General features: G+C 50.0%; 1 protein-coding gene across 5 annotated transcripts in view; it reads right to left on the bottom strand.

Moving 5' to 3' along the window:
• LOC144126247 (uncharacterized) overlaps window positions 1-17,855 on the bottom strand; it is a 220,075-nt gene that overhangs the window by 21,529 nt on the left and 180,691 nt on the right. For 2 of the 5 annotated variants that reach the window (XM_077660311.1, XM_077660310.1), the window contains exon 2: window positions 1,811-1,919. The exons of the other annotated variants lie outside the window; for them this stretch is intronic. The gene's annotated coding sequence lies outside the window, so the exon portion shown is untranslated. The remainder of the gene's footprint in view (window positions 1-1,810; window positions 1,920-17,855) is intronic. 5 annotated transcript variants of the gene reach the window in all.

Below are 17,855 nucleotides of genomic sequence, written 5' to 3'. Positions count from 1 at the left end.
TTGGTTCATTTGCTGAAAACAGATTTTTGCTCCCAGGGGCTAAACAGCTCCCAAGACTCTCGTGCGTGCTTTTCCACGAGATTTCTTGTAATTTTGATTTAAATACGCATTCTGTCATGAATGCACTTAACTAAATATACGTCATAAGGAGTTGTTGCACGTTTATATAAAGCCAGAGGCCCCCAGGAGAGAGTGTGGACAAAACTAATAAGGGAATAACTGTTGGGCGCACACGGCTGCCGGATTTTGTATGAAGATTCATGGGACTGCCGGGTCTTGAGATATGTATTCGGATTAACGCTGCTCAGCTCTGAGGAGGACGTAATCATGGTCTGTGTGTGTTCGTGCTTCGCCTCTAATAAATCGCAGACAGAGCAAGGGGCTTTCTTCAGTGTGTTTTGTGCACCTTGTTGAGCAAGTTCTGTTAGCGTAGCTAACCGCTTTTTCTCACCCCCCATCCGCCGGCTGCGACGTATGTGGGGCTGACTTTGTACACTTGGGCAACCGCGTTTAGTGCAGGCAAACAGTTGGGCCAGACGTCACGAACGGCGACTGTGCAGCTACGAAGCCCCTCTGCGCGAGCTGAATGCGTCGAATACACGAAACTGCGAGTAAGGACGATGCTGCAACAAACAGATGACGTATTTCAACAGGAAAACGGCGTTAGAGGTTCTCTGTCGCACAAACATCACTCGCGATAAAGTTTAAAAATTGCTTAATGAGATGAAACTTACTGCAGGAACAGAAAAACGTGCAATTTTGTCACGCTTAACACAAGAAAGCTGCTGCGCGAGCCATACATTTTAATTGCCAAGAACAGTGTTCGCGCTTAGAGCATCGTAAATAAAATGCGAGAAACCGTACAGACCACGGCAAGTTGTTGCAGCAAGTGGAGACCTAACAGGGCCGATGTCTCCACTTAACAAGTCGGCCTCATGCGAGCGGCACAATATCGTTCCCGACCCAATACATATACCCTAATGACAATACAAGCAAATATATACTCATATTGCAGCCCCAAAACAATACCACTTCCTAATCTAAACAAATGAGTGAATGGAACTCCTCAGAGCCGCTCAAAAATGAGCTGGAAAATTGAACTTGTAGTTTGCCTTCCTCAGATATCCCCACGCGCTTCCTCGCACTAGCAGACACGTGCAGGAGAGGTGCTGTCTGCGCATCATGGCCTCCGAACAACGTTCGCGGACGTCTGGGGTACGCTTGTACAAGCGGACTCATTTCAGAGCTATTTACCGTTCAGCAAAACTTTCTTAACAGCGAAGTACCGCTTTATAACATTACTTCAGGCGGCTGCATTGCTGAGTTCGTTCGAATGAGCCAGTCGTGGTAGAAACCTTCCGACCTTCCCATCTTCCCCATCTCGTTCGCCACGTGTGCTTTCCCCTCACCAACAAAGTCTGAGATACCAGGCCATGACGTAGGTAGCCTTCCTATACTTAATACTCGCACATCTGATTAAAACGGCATATCGAGTGCCTGTGGGCCTAAATAAGCGTGACTCCAGCAATCTGTCGATTTTCCAGGCAGCACCCACACGCCGAGTGACTGCGCTTACTCTCTCACCCCGAAGAAACCAGGATTACTTACGTCCCAGAACACGCCACCGTGCAACACTTCACCGAAAGTAACTTCAGTTTGGCGAGTCGGGGTGGCCCGGTGAGCTCGTTCAACCACGCCAAGGCTCTCCTGTGCCCCTAACACAACTAAAGCAGGAGATCTTAAAGACAAATACACTCATCGTTTCATTGATTACCACTTCGACAGTACCGAAGGCTACAGATGCACATACCGGTGGGGCGTGCGCCAGCCTGGAGAGAGCAGACACTGCGACGGTCACGGGTGCTTGCGGCGGAACGGCGCTGCTGCCGGGCCTGACACGCCCGGCGTCACTCTGAGCTCTGCGAAATGGAATTCGAAGAGCTCGGAGAATTCTGCCCGCTCCAAGCTGGCTGCCGCGTTGTTTCGAAAGGCGAACGGCAGTCCCCGAACGCACATTTCACTCGTCCAGATGGCACATGCGCCGGCCAGTCTCGACCCGCCGCGGCGCCGCTCTCTATCTGCCCCTCACTTCATTCGCGCCTATGCCAACGACTACACTGAAGCAGCTACTAAAGGGCAGCCATTGAAGGTAAGCATTTTGAAGGCAGATGTCATTCAGCGCGTCACCGATGTTGCCCAAGTGGCCTTAGCAGGCGTTGCCACTTCCCGACAAAAATGGCTACAATCATCCACATTCATCACAGTTTCTACAGTCTCTACAGTCGGTGACATTCGGCGACACTCGGCGACAATCGGCGACAATCGGCGAGCACCAGGCCAGTTAAAAGCTTGCACCATGGAAAACTGTACCATGGCAAAGTTCCGAAGTCACATTCGGCAACTTCGTGTTCTTACTCGAAACCTGCTTTCTGGCCTCATTTCCTTCTTTAGAAGCTGTCAGGGGAACTCAGCGCCTCTCTTTTCGTGTATTTCTGACCCAGCGGAGTCTTCAGCCCGCCCCGTTTTTAACATTCGTAGCGGGAATCTTCGTTGCCTGCTTGCTAATCAGAACAGAACGGGGGTTAAATTGAGATGTTTGGCTTGGAGAGAAATTTAGACACCGAGAGAAGGAATTTAGGCAACAAGGCACGCTATCAGAGACTCAGTGAGTGCGCGTAGTTAGGCGCTAAGTTCGGTACACGAGCACAACTATATATGAAATCTAGCTTGCTTTGTTTGTTTTTGCTCGGACGCATAACTTATGTTAGCCTAATTGAAGGTGATAAACCGACGAGCATGTCTCTCAGACAAAACGCAACACTGTGCTTAGAGCACGCAAACTCTCCCCCTCCCCCCCCCCCCCCCAAAAAAAAAAAAATCAAATACAGGTGCCCAGCGTACATGCATGTGGGACGATGGCTTGCCCGGAATGCCCCACAAGAAACACCGCGGCATGTGTCAAAAAAGCCTGGCTGTGGTTGCAATGCGCCAAAGTGAAGTCGACGCGCGGAATTTGGCGGCGGAACGAGGCGCACTCACACGGAAAGACAGGAGGTGAGGCATTCCCAGCGCGCCGGGTTTGAAGCGCGTCAGACGCCGAGGAAGCGCGGCGACGCGGAACTAGAAGCGCGGGATGTGTCCGCTCGACTCCCGGGTGCGGATGTAAACAATGGTTCATCGCCACGCGGGAGCAACGCACCCGGCTGTCAGTCAACCAAACGTCACCGTGACGTAAACGGCGAGGAAGTGGTAAAGGTAATGGCGGGAGTCAAGTTTCGACGGAGGAAAGGTATTGGGGGCATGTAAGAAATCTGACGACGCATAAATCTGTAGCTGGTGAATTCTTGGGCTTAGTGGGCACCATAATAGCGCGTTACGGTAACTGCTACCGTATGACATAGGTGGCTAGGCAAGCCTAACAACAGGAGCAACGGCAATATGTTAGCGTATTTGTCGTACAGCTGTCCAGCTACGCTAAAACAAAACTATCAAATATGGTTAAACACGTCCTTCTTTTTCTAAAGAAATATGTTAAACTTTATGAGACGTTGCACTTACTGAAAACCTACAGACGACCGTATAATTTAAAAGTGTAAATTCTACGGTACGCGAGACGCCATATAGACTCTGGAAGCATCTGCTCATTTCAGATTTCGGGACTATCAGTAGGAGTACGATATGTTATGAAAAGTGACTAAGCCACTTGTTTCAAGACAGTCGCTACGGGAAGCACCTGAACTGGGCCAGCGGAAATGAAAGGATAGCAGGCAGACTGAAGAAATGAAATGAAAGACGTGAGGGGACAAGCAGAAAGGGGGGTGCAATATACAAGTATTCTATTTACACTATATAAGATGTGTGTGTATAGGCCGGCCGCATGTGATGTCCACAATCAAAGAGGAAGAAGAGCAAGCGCGCACAACACAATGTACACTACGGCTGGAGTGGGGCGTCCAGCTGATCGTTCAGTCTTTCTGGAATCCGTAATTTTCGTGGGATGCCACCGCAGCGGTGCATGCACGAGTTGTACGCTCACCCGAGAGAGTATGGCGCGTTTGATGACTCAGTACAAAGCTACACCAAAAACTGCGCCGAGATAATTCCTCCCGTAAACCTGGTTGTATACGATCATCGACTGCAATAAACATTTTGCACATAAAACTCTTGCTGTTATCTTTTCGTGAAAGCCTAATAAACAAGAAAATTTTACATCCCACTTTTGCTCTTATCAGTGGTGATGGGGAGACTAAAGATAAAAGCCGCCTGAAAAAAAAATAGCACATCGAGCCAAGCCTATAGTTTGCTGATATCAACTATATGATATGCTTTAATCCCAGCTGCTACATTAATACACTGACGTGAATAATAAAATAACCTCATGCGCATTATGTAGAGCATGAAGTTTAGACCCGGTGCAGTCATATCATGCTAATGAATTTAAAAGAGCGCTTTCAGTTCATTGACGCAGCAGCAAAAGCTGCAGTTCACGAAATAAAAGCACAACTACAGACAAAACCCTTAACCACAACGCAGGCAATCTCCCGCCTACGTACGCAAGATGCTTGGGGCGATTACTGCGACGTACTTAAGCTTTGTGCTTTGGGCTTTCCGCCCAGTGATCAAGGCTTCCGTATGGAAGCCGAAACGTCTTCGTTCTAAACAACAACCTTTTGGTCGGCGTTTCCTTTTTCTTCAGTCAATGTTAACAATCGGTGGCTTTCTTCTCGTTCATTCGACATCGCCCTGAAGCTGATGCCAAAGAGCTGTGCTCTGCATTGTATGAAAACTGATAGTTTTTAAGGAAAAGATGGCGCAGTAACACTCACTTCTCAGTGGACACCTCAACCACGCCTTAAGGGAAGGGAGGAAGTTGGGAGTGAAAGAAGAAAGGGAGAAAGAGGGGCCGTAGTCGAGCTGCAGCCAGGAGAGCAGGAGGCGAATGAGCATGGAGGAAGGAAAACATATAGGAGAGGCCCAAGCTATTCGAGTTGCTTTGCAAAAAGCATGCCGGAAGTCACGTTCTTTTGCGCAAGAAAGTAAGGGATTCTTTGGTTTGTAGTCATGGCAACGCCGCCTACCACAAGATCGGACGGCAGGTTTCATTGACTGACCCCTGTTTATGAGCATGATCACCAGAATTGAAACAAACCATGCACAAACTTTTTTAATGCAATCGATCACTCCTTGTGTGTACATCTGTAAAGATGCCCATTTCGATTCAAGTCTTATATGCATTAACCGACATACCTTTGAAAAGTGCGAAATGCGAAAAATATCTACATAACAAAATTTCATCTGTATGTTAATTATTAAACAAATAAATAAACTCGAAGTCTTGCCCCCCCCCCCCCCCCAATCTCCACACACGCAGTCAAAAAAAAAAAAGTTCCGAAGTGCCTGGTTCTAGATTCAAATAAAAAAAGGTGACGTTAGGGCCTCCCCTAAATTGTTTCCCTCCTGTATGGAAAGGAACAAGAAGCTTTGGCTCCAAAATGGAAATAGTTTCATGTAAGAGCTAGTGAGCATTCTGCTGTCTACTTAAGAGTATGCATTCATAGTTGAGGAAAAAATGCGAAAAGTTCCCGCGTGCGATATGCGCACCTTAAAAAAACCCCAGGCGTTCGAAATTAATCCACGACCTTCATTGTCGGGACAACATGCATTCAGAAGGCTATAAAAAACAGCGCGGATGGATGCCGTCTCAATAAGGGAAACTTTACTCGCTAGCACTCACCCAAGAGAAGTCCGACGGCTGCGAAAAGCTATACAACTGTCGCAGAAACTTCGTAGTTGAAAGAAAAACTCGTCCTGGTCAGCGGTCGAATCTTCCCATAGCTACTAAGTTTCAGCAAAAACCCTTAGCGGGGCAAGTTGGTGCATAGCTTTTAGAATTCAAGCTCAACGAAGACAACGGGAAGTGAATATCCCCTCGTTCTCCTATTCTGTGTGCTGTCTTTGCTGCTTCTGAATTCTACAAGATACTAAGTTGCCGTGAAAGCTGTATACCTTTCATTCGTAGTTATACAGCATCGCTTGGGTGGGTGCTAATGAGCAATTACTCCCTTATTGCGAATCTACTCTACCTTAGGATATTTCCATAAAATTTGGAATAGTACTATTCTTCTCTAAATTTTGTAATTAGCAGCAGCTATAGACGGCGTCTGGAGTGCGACTGCCTAGCGTACTCATATAGGAATTTTAGCACTTGACATAAGTCTGCCAGTTATTCGTCCTTGCGAATGAAATTTTTTAAGTTTGCCAAGTACATGTCGCGCTCGAAGCGACAGATGCCAGACTGGTTTCGAAACTGTCCGAGCATGCATCGCTCAGCATGCTTCTTCCGCTTGGCGACATGCCAAGTGCACGCGTCATGTACGCTCAGGTCAAACGCAACGCACGAGTCAGCATTAAAATAAAATGAAAAAAAACGGCAACGTCAGCCTCTCGGGCACGGACAAACAAGCTGACTATAGGAAGGCCAGCCAAGTAGACCGCGCACCGTCCAAGATGGTCGCTTTCCGCAGGGAGTTACTTCAGAGAGACAAGATCGATTCGAGAGGACCCGCTACGAGCCGCTGCTCTCCACTTAAGCCCGGTCTAATTGGCCTCATACGTACGCTCAAGCGCACCGCTTACGAGGTCATCGCCCACGCTCGGGCGGAGTAGAGTAGGGCGGTTGATCAAAGCGAGGGCCGCCAAATTGTGCTCCAGAGCTCGAAACGAGGCTCGGAAAGGCCACGGCGCATACGGAGAGGCGAGTGGAAAAGAATGTTTGGAGACAAAAGGCGGCCCCGCACCTCGTTCTTCTCATAGATCGGCCGCAGTAGGGGGGGAAACACGGGCTTCGAGTGCGCGCACACGACAGGCGCCTTCCTTCTGCTGGACTGATCGTTAGTGTACACAGAAACGCGTGCACGCCACGCCGCAGATATCCCGGTACGGTCCTCACGGAGAACAGAGCGCAAGGATGCTTCGAGCCCAGCCCAAAAGGCTCTCTCGTACGTAGCACGGCTGTTCCGAGGGCCGGAGTCCGCACGGTCCGTTGGCCATGGGAACGTGACTCAGCAAGGGACGTGTCCGGATGGAGCCCGCGCAGGCAGCGGCCCGGAAGGAGTCGGGCCCAACTTTCCCGCCGAAGAGCACGAGGGAGGGCCGTGCCCTTCCTTCCTGGATGTTGCACCGTGTAGCGAGCAAGCTCGGGCGTAGGAGGCCCGGCGTGCCCTGAGGGGCCTTGTGTATACGATAGGGGAACGGCCATCTGTAGGCGGCTGCTGAAACAAGGGCCAGCAGTTGGAGTAGCGGCGCAGAACAGACGTGGGACGATGTCTTGACGGTCACTTCGACGACAGCCTTTATTGGGGGGTGCAAGTCTATTACGTAGTACAAGTTACAAGACAGGCACGGAGTAGCTTCGAAATGCATAAGAAAAAACTGCGGTCGTTAGAATTTGGAAGGATTTCCTTAAATTGTAGAGTAAGATTTTTCACTCAACAACGTGGAACAAGTGGTTATTTTGTGTGGGTTATTCATCGTGCTTGTGCGCGCATATACGTAGGTATTTCGGGTTTGCCTATATGCGTCCTCTTTCCAGTGTGACATCCCTGAGGAGCGCGATAGGCACCAGGTACTGTTTCGGAGTACGTAGTTGTGTATACGCTCGAAAATTACTTAAATGAGTTGAATGTACTTCTGGGGACACAAGAGGTTTCTCTACGGAGCCACCTGACGCGAAGTCCAGATACAAGACCGCATTTTGGCGACCATTACAAGTCTTCCTCATCGAGCTGTCTTAATGAAGTAGGACGCGCATACCCCATACCCGGCACGTGTATGTCAGCAGCCGCCGCCGCAACCCCGCGCTCCTCAGACGGCCGCCGGTAGCAGCTGGACAAACTGTCCGCGTAGCCCACTCGCCGCTCACACACGCTCCCAATGCTGAGCGCCACAGCTGTGCGCACCCAGAAAGAGTGCTCTTGTTAAGGAGCCTCGCGGAAAAGTTCCGTTCCCGCCCCCAGTGAAATTTAGCGGGAAAGCCTTCTGTCCCCGAGTACTACTCGGAACTGTCAACAGACATCGCAATGCATTGCTGGCTTCGATCAGGAATGGTCGGGGCATTCGGAATTTTCATTTCGTGCCTTGCGCATTTTCCTTTTTTTCGCTTACTGAAAGATGAGCGTTGCATTAGGCCGATGCAAGCCTTATAGTCTCAGCTGCCGTGCCAAAGGTAGTGGCAAGGACACTGGGCGAAAGACTCTTCTCGATGTAGGCCTGCAGCACACATCGCTCGCCCTGCTTCTAATGGGGTCAGAGCGAGCGTACGCGGAGCGTCCAAAGAAATAAAGAAAGAAAGAGAAAGAAAGAATTTCATTTACAATCTCTGCTCAAAGTCAGGATCTCTCCAGTCAAGCTCCAAAAAAGGAGTGCAAGTGCTCCTTCGTGCGTTTAAAATTTTACGGTGCTCTACGGAAAGTTTGCATGTATTGCGGCGCTGAGTCTGCAGTGGGAATGGTATGAACAAACGTGTGGAGTGTACAGCAATGCATAGAGTGGTCTAAACCTTCTCACACCGAATACAACAGGGTCGAACCCGCCAACGCCCTATATACGGAACATGGCCTTGCCTACTTTACTAGGGATAACCACGCAGGAAAAATCGGCCCTTTATTGTGTTTTTTCCTTTCTCTCTACTTCCCTTCCCTCCTCACTACTTGATGTTAGCAGCCAGTCTAGACAGTTGCAGTTGCGTCACGGGGTGTAGATTTCCGTTCTGATCTCTCTCTCTCTCTCTCTGATAATCAACAGGCAGCTATGCAAGAACGCATGTTTGGGCAAAGGATGAAAAGTCGTGAAGTCAGAGTGCAGGCAGACATAAGAAAGGAGCAGAACCACTCCAATTCGTTGTAACAAAGCGCTTCTTCTCAATGAGTTCAGCAGAACGGGAAGTTGGGCTAGTTGTATGCTGTTCATAACGAATAAGTGGGCGCAAACGTTGCGAAGACGCAGAAAGAAGTCCAGTAGGTCTTACTTCTGTCTTTGTAACCTCTGCGCCTACTTATTCATAATGTTGTCAATGACACCTAAACGAACTTCCATGGACTTCAATGAAGCTACTCCAGTTCACCCAGTCCAGCATCATCTTGCACGAGCCAACAGAGCGAACTATACGCGAAGGGTAGGTTGGATGACGCAACCTGTTCTATCGCTTGACGCAGTAAGGTATTGCCTTATTTTAGCGGAAAACAGCGGCAGAAGCGGATATTATCGGCTACGGACGAGTACAAACGCAACTATCAATTTTAGAACCTTCATGAGCGCTATTACGGGATTCAGTTGTACACTTGAGCAGACTGCAGGCTGGTTCTTATCGAAGATTGTCCCGGCACAGGCACTACCGAATCTGACGACGCGAGGCTATAAACACCCCGCACAATATCTTAGATTACGGGAGGCCGAAAATGACAGATCAGTGAGCAAGTTCCTACTGCAATGTAAACGGTACCCGTAGCGACTACGATGGAAAAGGAAGAATAAGAATGTTTCAAAGCCACTTATATTTGTACCGTGAACGGCAAATATCGCTCAGACATCATTAGAAATAGCGAGCAGGCTTTTAAAAACAATAACAGGCTTTAGCCGCGATCATTAAAACCTACTTTACCTTACAAAATGACTTCTATCTCTCTCTGCATCCCCCCCCCCCCCGCCTCTTCCAGCCTAAAGAAAAAACAATAGTTATCAGCTCTAAATGCCGACTACAACGAGAAAGGCAGAGATCGACTTCAACGTTTGAACACGTAAGCATTCAGCGATACTCATTGGGGAAATAGCGAGAGAAAGGCGTATCAACTTAGTAACGCCGGAGTATACTATCGCAGAATAACGTCAGTATTCGCAAACTTCTTATGTTTCGGAGCAGGAGGGTTCCTTGTTGTATTGCAACGAGCGATGACCCACTGTTACAGCAGCAAGCAGTTACACTCATATGATTAGCTCAGCTGCGAAGAGGGAACGGCCCCAAGGTGCTCCGAGAGTGAGCTGACGGCATGGCGTGATGAGAGCCAGAAAGGAATAATACAGTAGCGGGCGCATATGTCTCTCCGTGAGAAGACACGCTCGCCGCACAATATATCCGAGCAGCACAAACGGGCCGCCGCCGTATACGTCTTGACGCCTCGTATAGAGCGCTCGCGGCGATCTCTTCTCAGCAGCAGGTGCACCGCCGCTTATATGCGCCCTTCTCGTTATCGCACCTGCCAGCGAGCAGCCCGTTGTTGTGCGAGCTCCAGCCTGATTGATGGCCGGCTGTACGCGGCGCAGCGCAAAAGGAATCACGAGCTTCATTTGCCTGCTCAGAATGTGTCGGCTTTCACGGCTAGCTCGCGAGCTCTCCGGCAGGCGCCGCTTTCAGGCCGAAGAAAGACGCGCTCCACTCCGCTCACAACTGGTCTCGACGAGATGCCCACGCAGCGTCAGGAGCGCAGACCACGAAACCGCGCATAAAGCGAGTGTCGCTGTAAATCTTCGCCTCTGGTTATGCAAGGCAGGGGGTGAGAGCCGCACGAACGGCGGGAGGGAAGGTTTAAAACAATGGCGGTGCTTTTTTTTTTCCTTTAAATTTCGTCACTGAGTTGAGAAGAAGCGCCGAAAGCGTTCGTCGAATGCCTGCACAAAAGAAACAGCTGCGAGGATAGAGTTCTCGATACCGCGAGTTCCTCGATAGCTACGTGAGGCTGTCGTTTAATTGCTTCGACCCGAATTTCTTATCCTTCCTGCAGGGACGCCGGGACACTGAAGGCTGGGCGGGTCAGAACCTCCTCAACCTCCGCATCGTCCACCCTCTAACTGTTCCATTTACATGGACTGGGCGCCCTCATCAGGAAGCCTTGGCGTTAAGCCGACCGAGCTCTCCAGCTGAAGTTCCTGCCTCCCTGCATATGAATACTCTCATCCAACGGGAGCACGAGTTGCTGCCGTCATGGTTTAAGGCTGCTGGTACTGCTCGCTGACGTGGGACATTGCTACCTAGTAGCGCATGCGTATACGCCCCCGAACAGTGGTGCGTCAGCGCTCCTTCATAAAGGCCATTCATCGCGTCGTAATTTTCCAATGCGCACTCTGATCTTGCGCAGGCAGCACAGGGTGCATCGCAATGCAGTCGCACTGACGCGATCATGCTGGGGCCAACAGTCTCTGCGCATGCATATATCACCTTGCGCGCGCGATAACTGCGCATGTGTAAGCTGCGCAATTGACAAAGCGCGCGCCCGGGTGTAGGTGCACGTTACGTCACGTTATGACGTCAATGCCCGTGCGACCAAAGAAATGTTTCCACCGCCGGCAATGAGTGCTGGAGAGCGAGGTCTGGCCGTGTATTTCCACGCAACCAGTTACAAAGCGCGGATCACTGAGAGCCAGGGCGACCTCGGCCGTTTCTGTACACATCCTCGTCGAGCCGTGACCGTGACGGGAACATGGGGGCCTCCAGGCGACGCGGCGCGTGCCGCTGCTGCAGCTGTGTGGGCGCGCTGCATAACACGAGACCAGTTGCGTTAGGGTAGATGCGTAGCGCCGCGTCGGCTTAAATAAGATACCAGTCACGCTCGACGAACCAGTGTCCAATAAGTAGTTCTACACGTCATGACTGCCTCACTCGGGAGATACTGCAGGTATCGCACATATATTAGACCCGAATAGCATCTATTCAACGAGGATTGAACAAGGGTTGAACAGAACCGTTGTGTTCTGCGTCGTCCTTTGACTGCTGGGTTGTTCACAGCATTGCCTGAAAATTATGCTACTATCTCAGCAGCGTAGCCCTTTACACGTTATTCAGTTTCGTGTTCACCGAGCTAACCTTGCTCCGGAGAAGTGTTCGTTATCCCATTAACATTTCTAGGACTACGAGCAATCCCTAAGGTGGTGTACAGATGACGACATTCAACAAAATGCAAGACAGCTAGACAATAGCGAAATTGTGCTCGATCGTGGTTCTGATTACTTAACGTTCTCTGAGCCAGATAATATCTCTCCAATGCCACTGTCACAACGTACAAAGAGCAAATAGCTGGACACTACCAGAACATCGAGGAAAATCACATAACCTACCCTCAGTAGCACATATCACTCAACACGGAACAAGCCCACGTCCTTTGCAAAGTACGGACTTTCTTCCCGCCACACTAATGCTCCGCGATTTCGAATGGTATGACGCAGCGCAGTGTGCAAAGTGGAAATATGGGCTAGTTTGTAACCAATGATTTGGCGGCGGCGGGGATGGAGGATTGGGGGGGGGGGGGGCTTAGTACGAGAGAAGCAAGGACATGTGATGGACACAGGACGATGTTGCTCACTGTCCCAACTGTCTCTTTAATTTGATTTTTTTTATTTTCATGCCTCACCATAATATATGTCCCAACTGTCCGGAGATCAGGGCAGATTCAAACATTCTGTATTCGTGTAACGCCGCCCTTAACTCTCCTTATTTCCCTTATCCTCCGCTTCCTCCTGAAGAGCTTGACTTCACTTGAACTCACCAGATGAACAGGCCTTAGAGAAGCACGTAATCTGTCACTTGGCCTTAGTATTGGTCTCAAGAAATGCTTTTACCTCCTCCTTGCTCCTCTACCATGTACGCCTAAGCAGCTCTGCCAGGACTTTTATTTAGACCGCACATATGTACTTTTGTGTCCACAGAGCGCCGTTTCCCAGCAATAAGGAACGTAACAGACACGCAGATACCACGGCCAATTTAGATTAAGAGTGACCGGAAGAAAAAGAAAAGCAAACGTACGTCTAATGGGCAGTGTGGTCGCGTGACTCCAACGCTCAGCTGAATATCTCCGAGCTTGCTGGATTGTCTCTTAGCCGTCGTGTCCAATCACAGCAACGCTGTGATGACCCCGAAATCCTGGACACACACGGCGGCAGTGAACGTCACTGCTGTTATCTACAGCTGTGGGCTGCACGGCTCGTCGATTAGCCTCTTCGAGAGGCTGCGGCGACCTCTGTGGCTGACCGAAGTGTTCCAGCTCATCCAGCCTACAGCAGGTGGCTGTACGGGCCGCTGTGCTCTCCGATATTTGCAGGCTGACAGATTTTTTTCTCTGCTGCCACTGTTTCAGTGTAACGTCCCTTCCACCCTAGACAAACATTGCCCCATGTGTCTGGCATCCCGAGAAAACGAAGCGAAACTCCCATACGCATAAACTAAACACGCAAGTGAAGACACGAGCCGAGTCATTTCAAGTAAATAACAAACCACGATAGCATTCACGCACACATCGAGAGCGAGGGGGGAGCCTTGAAACGTCTGTGCGGCTTTGCATTCAGAAACGATGAGCCGGTTTATTCCTGCCTGAACAGCAAGCAGCAGCGCTCAAGATTAAAACCAAGCCAAGAAGAGACACGGGACATGCATAAAGCAAACCGCGACACGTGGCTCCCTGACGCACTCGCTGGCAAATGTTGCCCTCGCAGTGCATGCGTTGATCGAGAAGCCGCGCCGGGCATGTCGCACCATTGCTCCTGCGCCGCAGGCAGACATCGACAACGAACCCGTGCACGTAATCTTTACGGCGTCTCCCCGCGACGGGTCTACAGAGAGGCGCGTGGGGTTTTCACGTGGACAGAAAAGGCGCTGCTGCTGAAACGTCACCTGTTACGGCTGCGGAATGCGTGCGCTCACGCACAAGTGCTCGGCGCTGAAGACAGAGTGAGCAGCATAGGTCGGTGGTGTTTCTCAGCGTGTCGCCGGCTCGCAGAGCGTCGTAAAGTGCGCAAGGCCAGTGATCTTTCCGAGGAAGTCGGGGTCGGGAAAGAGCGCGCCGGTGACACAGATAACCGCACGACGCCGGAATGAGACAGCTAATGTAACGATAAGCACTGCCGGCGAGGATTGTAGAACCATTTGCTGGTTTCTCTCCAAGATGGTAGCTAATTTGACCGGCTCGAGAAACTGGTTGTCACGTCTGATTGTGTTCACTGGCGCAAGGGCATCAGAGGAAATGAACATGAATTGGAATAAAAAAATATGCAGAAACTTACTCTTATTTTGGTTGGATTTGGTTTATTGGCATTTAACGTCCCAAAGCGACTCAGGCTATAAGAGATGCCGGAGTGAAGGGCTCCGGAAATTTCGACCACCTGGGGTTCTTCAACGTGCGCTGAAATCGCACAGTACGCGGGCCTCTAAAATTTCGCCTCCATCGAAATTCGACCTCCGTGGCCGAGATCGAACACGCGTCTTTCTGGTCAGCAACTATTCTTAGTAACTGGGATTCCGGCAGCATAACAGAGTTATACAATCTTAAAAACGAAATATTTAATGCCTGCCAAAACGAACGACATGCAGTTGTGTCCTGTCAGGATAACAAAAGTACCGCGCACGTTTCAAATGGTCTTTTAAATGAGACAGACTGCAATAAATCTATATTACTTAAAAAGGTAAGAATTTCTGACAACGGAATTTGTGACAGCGGTACACGTTTGCTGTAGACACAACGTAGAGTCCTTCCTTTAGCATATATGACGTGGCAAGAGTTTTTGGTGCTTAGCGTCCCAGAGATGCTAGTGGGCTATGAGAGACTCAATGGAGGTGAGCTTCAGTTTGACTCTCGTGGTTCTTAAACCTGCACTCACATCGCGCTGCACCCGGACGTCTTTTTATTTCGCTTTCGCCGAATTGTGGCCGCGGCGGCTGGGAGTCGAACCCGCGATGACGCGCTCAACAGCAGAACGCGTCACCCAGTCTCCCACCGCTGCGGGCATGTAATGCGTGCGTGTGAAAGTGGGTCCGTATGTGAGAATGAAGAGATAGCGCTTGCGTAAATGGAATCGTCTCGCATTCGTAACAGAGCAGCCGATCGCCAGTTCAGTGCTGGAGGCAAGATGGAACGCGTTGGCCAAGTTGAGTATCCTAGGCGATCAAGAACAAGAACAATAACCGCTGAATAGTGCGTCAGGGGAAGCAGCAAACTTGCAGCGATTGCATCATGAAAGGAAACTGAGGCGACAGTTTCTTTTGGAAGGAGGGCGCGCAAACAGGACACGAAAACGTTTAAACCCAGAGGGAGGCGACATGGTTCGCTGCTCTTGGACGAACAAACGTGTCCAAAACCGGAAAAAAAAGTGCACAGTCAGTGACAAGTGGGGATACAAACTTAAACACGGCACGGCCAACAATGCAGAAGAGTATTTCCTTGCCTATAACACCTGTTACGATGTCCCTGGGCGCCAGTAATACACAAAGTGTCAACGACGCCAGCAGGTATAGGTAGGACGCGACTGAGGACGCCGGGAGTGAAATATGAACCGGGGGTAAAAAATAAATGAGTGAAAAATAGAATTCGACAGGCGTATTTACAACGTACTCAGTAAAAGAAAGAAACCGGAGTCCAGAGCCGGAACCAAAGGCCGCTGCGTTTCAGAGGTTGTTTGACAGGCTCCGTTCTCCTCCTCTCGTGGCAATGACATTGTGCCCTTGGAGCGACGCATGCCGAAATCTAAGCGCTGAGCTACGATGCCTAACGGGGAGCGTTGCCTCACCCCCCCTCGTGGGAAAAGAGGTGCTGGTGAATGCGCTGTTCTGCAGCGCAGCTGCTTGTTAGCAACGACGCCAAAATGTAACGATCGATTGGACGCCTCAGGGGCAAGCACCGCAACGCACAAGGAAAAGCATGTGGTAAGAAAGCGAAAGCCTTATGTGACAGAGAGAGGAACGCCGGAATCACTGCACACGGCTAGTCCCATGCATGCCCGCAAAAGCTACGTTGTCATTCATTCGCTCACGTAAAATTTTGCTGACGCGATGTAAACAGTCTTTCCGTCATTATCCCGCCGCAATGCATGAACAACAAAGATGACCGCTGAAAAAGCCTTATAAAAAGCGCGGGATGAAAACCTAGATAGGAAAAAAGAAAAGCAACAGAAAGAATACACGACAGGAGCACCGCATGCCGTGTGGAATGCCGCTGCCAGATAACGTAGAAGCGTTTCCGCTTGACATACAACTTTGCGTGCGCCAGTTTTGATCGCCAGTTGTACACCGATGTCATCGCGCATCTATAGGAAGAGCAGCGGTGACCGTCCTCTCAGCTCGGGCGCAGCCTGAAGAGGCGCCAATGTTCTTTACAGGTTTGTAAGCGAACGAGTCAACTAAAGGACGCAAAACCATCTGTGTTCCTATCGACTGTTCGTCGGTGAACCGTTGACATCGTTAACCGCGGGGCTTCGCATCTGTTGCATCCGGTACCCGTTGCTTGAAATCTTTGCAGGTGTTCTGGTCGCCCGCGTGTAGTATCGCCAGACGGATGTGGGCAGAGTGCCTTTTGATACATCTCCAGTCATCGACTATGGGCGAGTGCCTCTTTCAAACAACGCTGCTAAGCGCCCTTAACTTGCCTCGCCTTCAGGTAGCTGCATGGCAACCCCAACAAGGAGATGACACGACTGCACTCGCCACTTTTACAACACCCTATAAGATTGCAGGACGCTATGAAGGCAAGGGCACCGTCCCGCGATATCCAGCATTCAACGCTGCCCCTGTCATGCGTGTTATAGTCGCACGAACCGAAAAACATGCCCTTCAAGTGCTGGAAATTGCGTCAATTAGAGAAACCGAGCAGCAACTCTGGTAATGTCTGGAGCGTACTCACACCCCTGAGGTCGCTCCATGGGCGGTGGCGCTACCGCCGCCCGCGAGCGAAAGACTGCATGGGAAATTTTTTAAATTTACATCTGCTTAAAAAAGCGTGGACACATGCCATACCGAGGCGAGAGCTGCCGCAGTGAAGCTGTCCAGGCCTTCGTTGGAAAACATGCGAAAAGGTCGTGTCACTGATGCAGCGATACGCACGGACAAGGCGCTTCACCTTATCAAGGCGATTTTCATTGCACTAAATTACTTTACGGCCCCTTTTGTGCCAGGTTCTTACTGTTGCTCCCTCTCTTCTGCGACCGGTCTTAGCACTTTTTTTTTAACTGCACGGTGCGCAGAGACAATTTTCCCAGTAAGTTTCCATTGTGCTTCGTGACCTTTTCACGACCATTGGAGGAACCGGATTTTTTTTTTTTTGGACTGTGGGGGAACTTAACAAATCTTTCCTGTCCTACGAGTGTCCAATATGCGGGCATCCTTCGACCTATTTATGATAAGGTCTATAGTGTTGGCGGCGGACGGCTTTCTTTTACGGTCGTCTCAAGTCAGCCAATTGACAACATGGCGGGATAGGTGCTGTCTTCGGACCGGACAGAATGAGCACTCGCGCGCACAGGCATAAGAAATAAAGAAGATAGAGCCGACCTTTTCTGAGCCCACAAGCAGAGCTATCTGGTCGGTCGTAAACAGTGAACTTTGGGTAGCACGTGCTTTGTCACGAAAGGATAATGGTTCGAGCGCGTGTCTGGGAGAATCTGGAAACATGCGCCTTCTTCGGATTATCTGATAACGAACAGAACGATCAACATCTGATACGAGCCTAAACCAGTGAAACAGCAAAAGTACACATGTACTTACAGGCCTGAAAAAAAGTTCAAGAATCGCGATCGCCTTGTTGGAGAGTTTTACACCAGGATTCCATAGCTGTTGCGTGGGCGCATAGCGATCGCCGCGGAGCTTGCAGCTAACAGCGGGAAACTTTACGCTTTTCAAAGCGTCAGGTTTACTCCTTCAATGGAGTCCATTGGGAGTACAGCTGCAATAATGCGCGCTGACGATTTCAACTGGTTTTCCTCCCCTGTCAGTTGGGTCTAGGCTCCTAACTGGCTCTACTTATGTACGTGACAAGCTGTAAGTTTTCACTTCACTGGCTCGGCTAACTGAAATTGTCTTGCCAAAGCAGGAAGCTCTTTATAGTACA

The sequence above is a fragment of the Amblyomma americanum genome, chromosome 3 (genome assembly GCF_052857255.1).
Source record: "Amblyomma americanum isolate KBUSLIRL-KWMA chromosome 3, ASM5285725v1, whole genome shotgun sequence".
Classification (NCBI taxonomy): Eukaryota; Metazoa; Arthropoda; class Arachnida; order Ixodida; family Ixodidae; genus Amblyomma; species Amblyomma americanum.
This window is presented reverse-complemented; position numbering and strand designations above follow the sequence as displayed.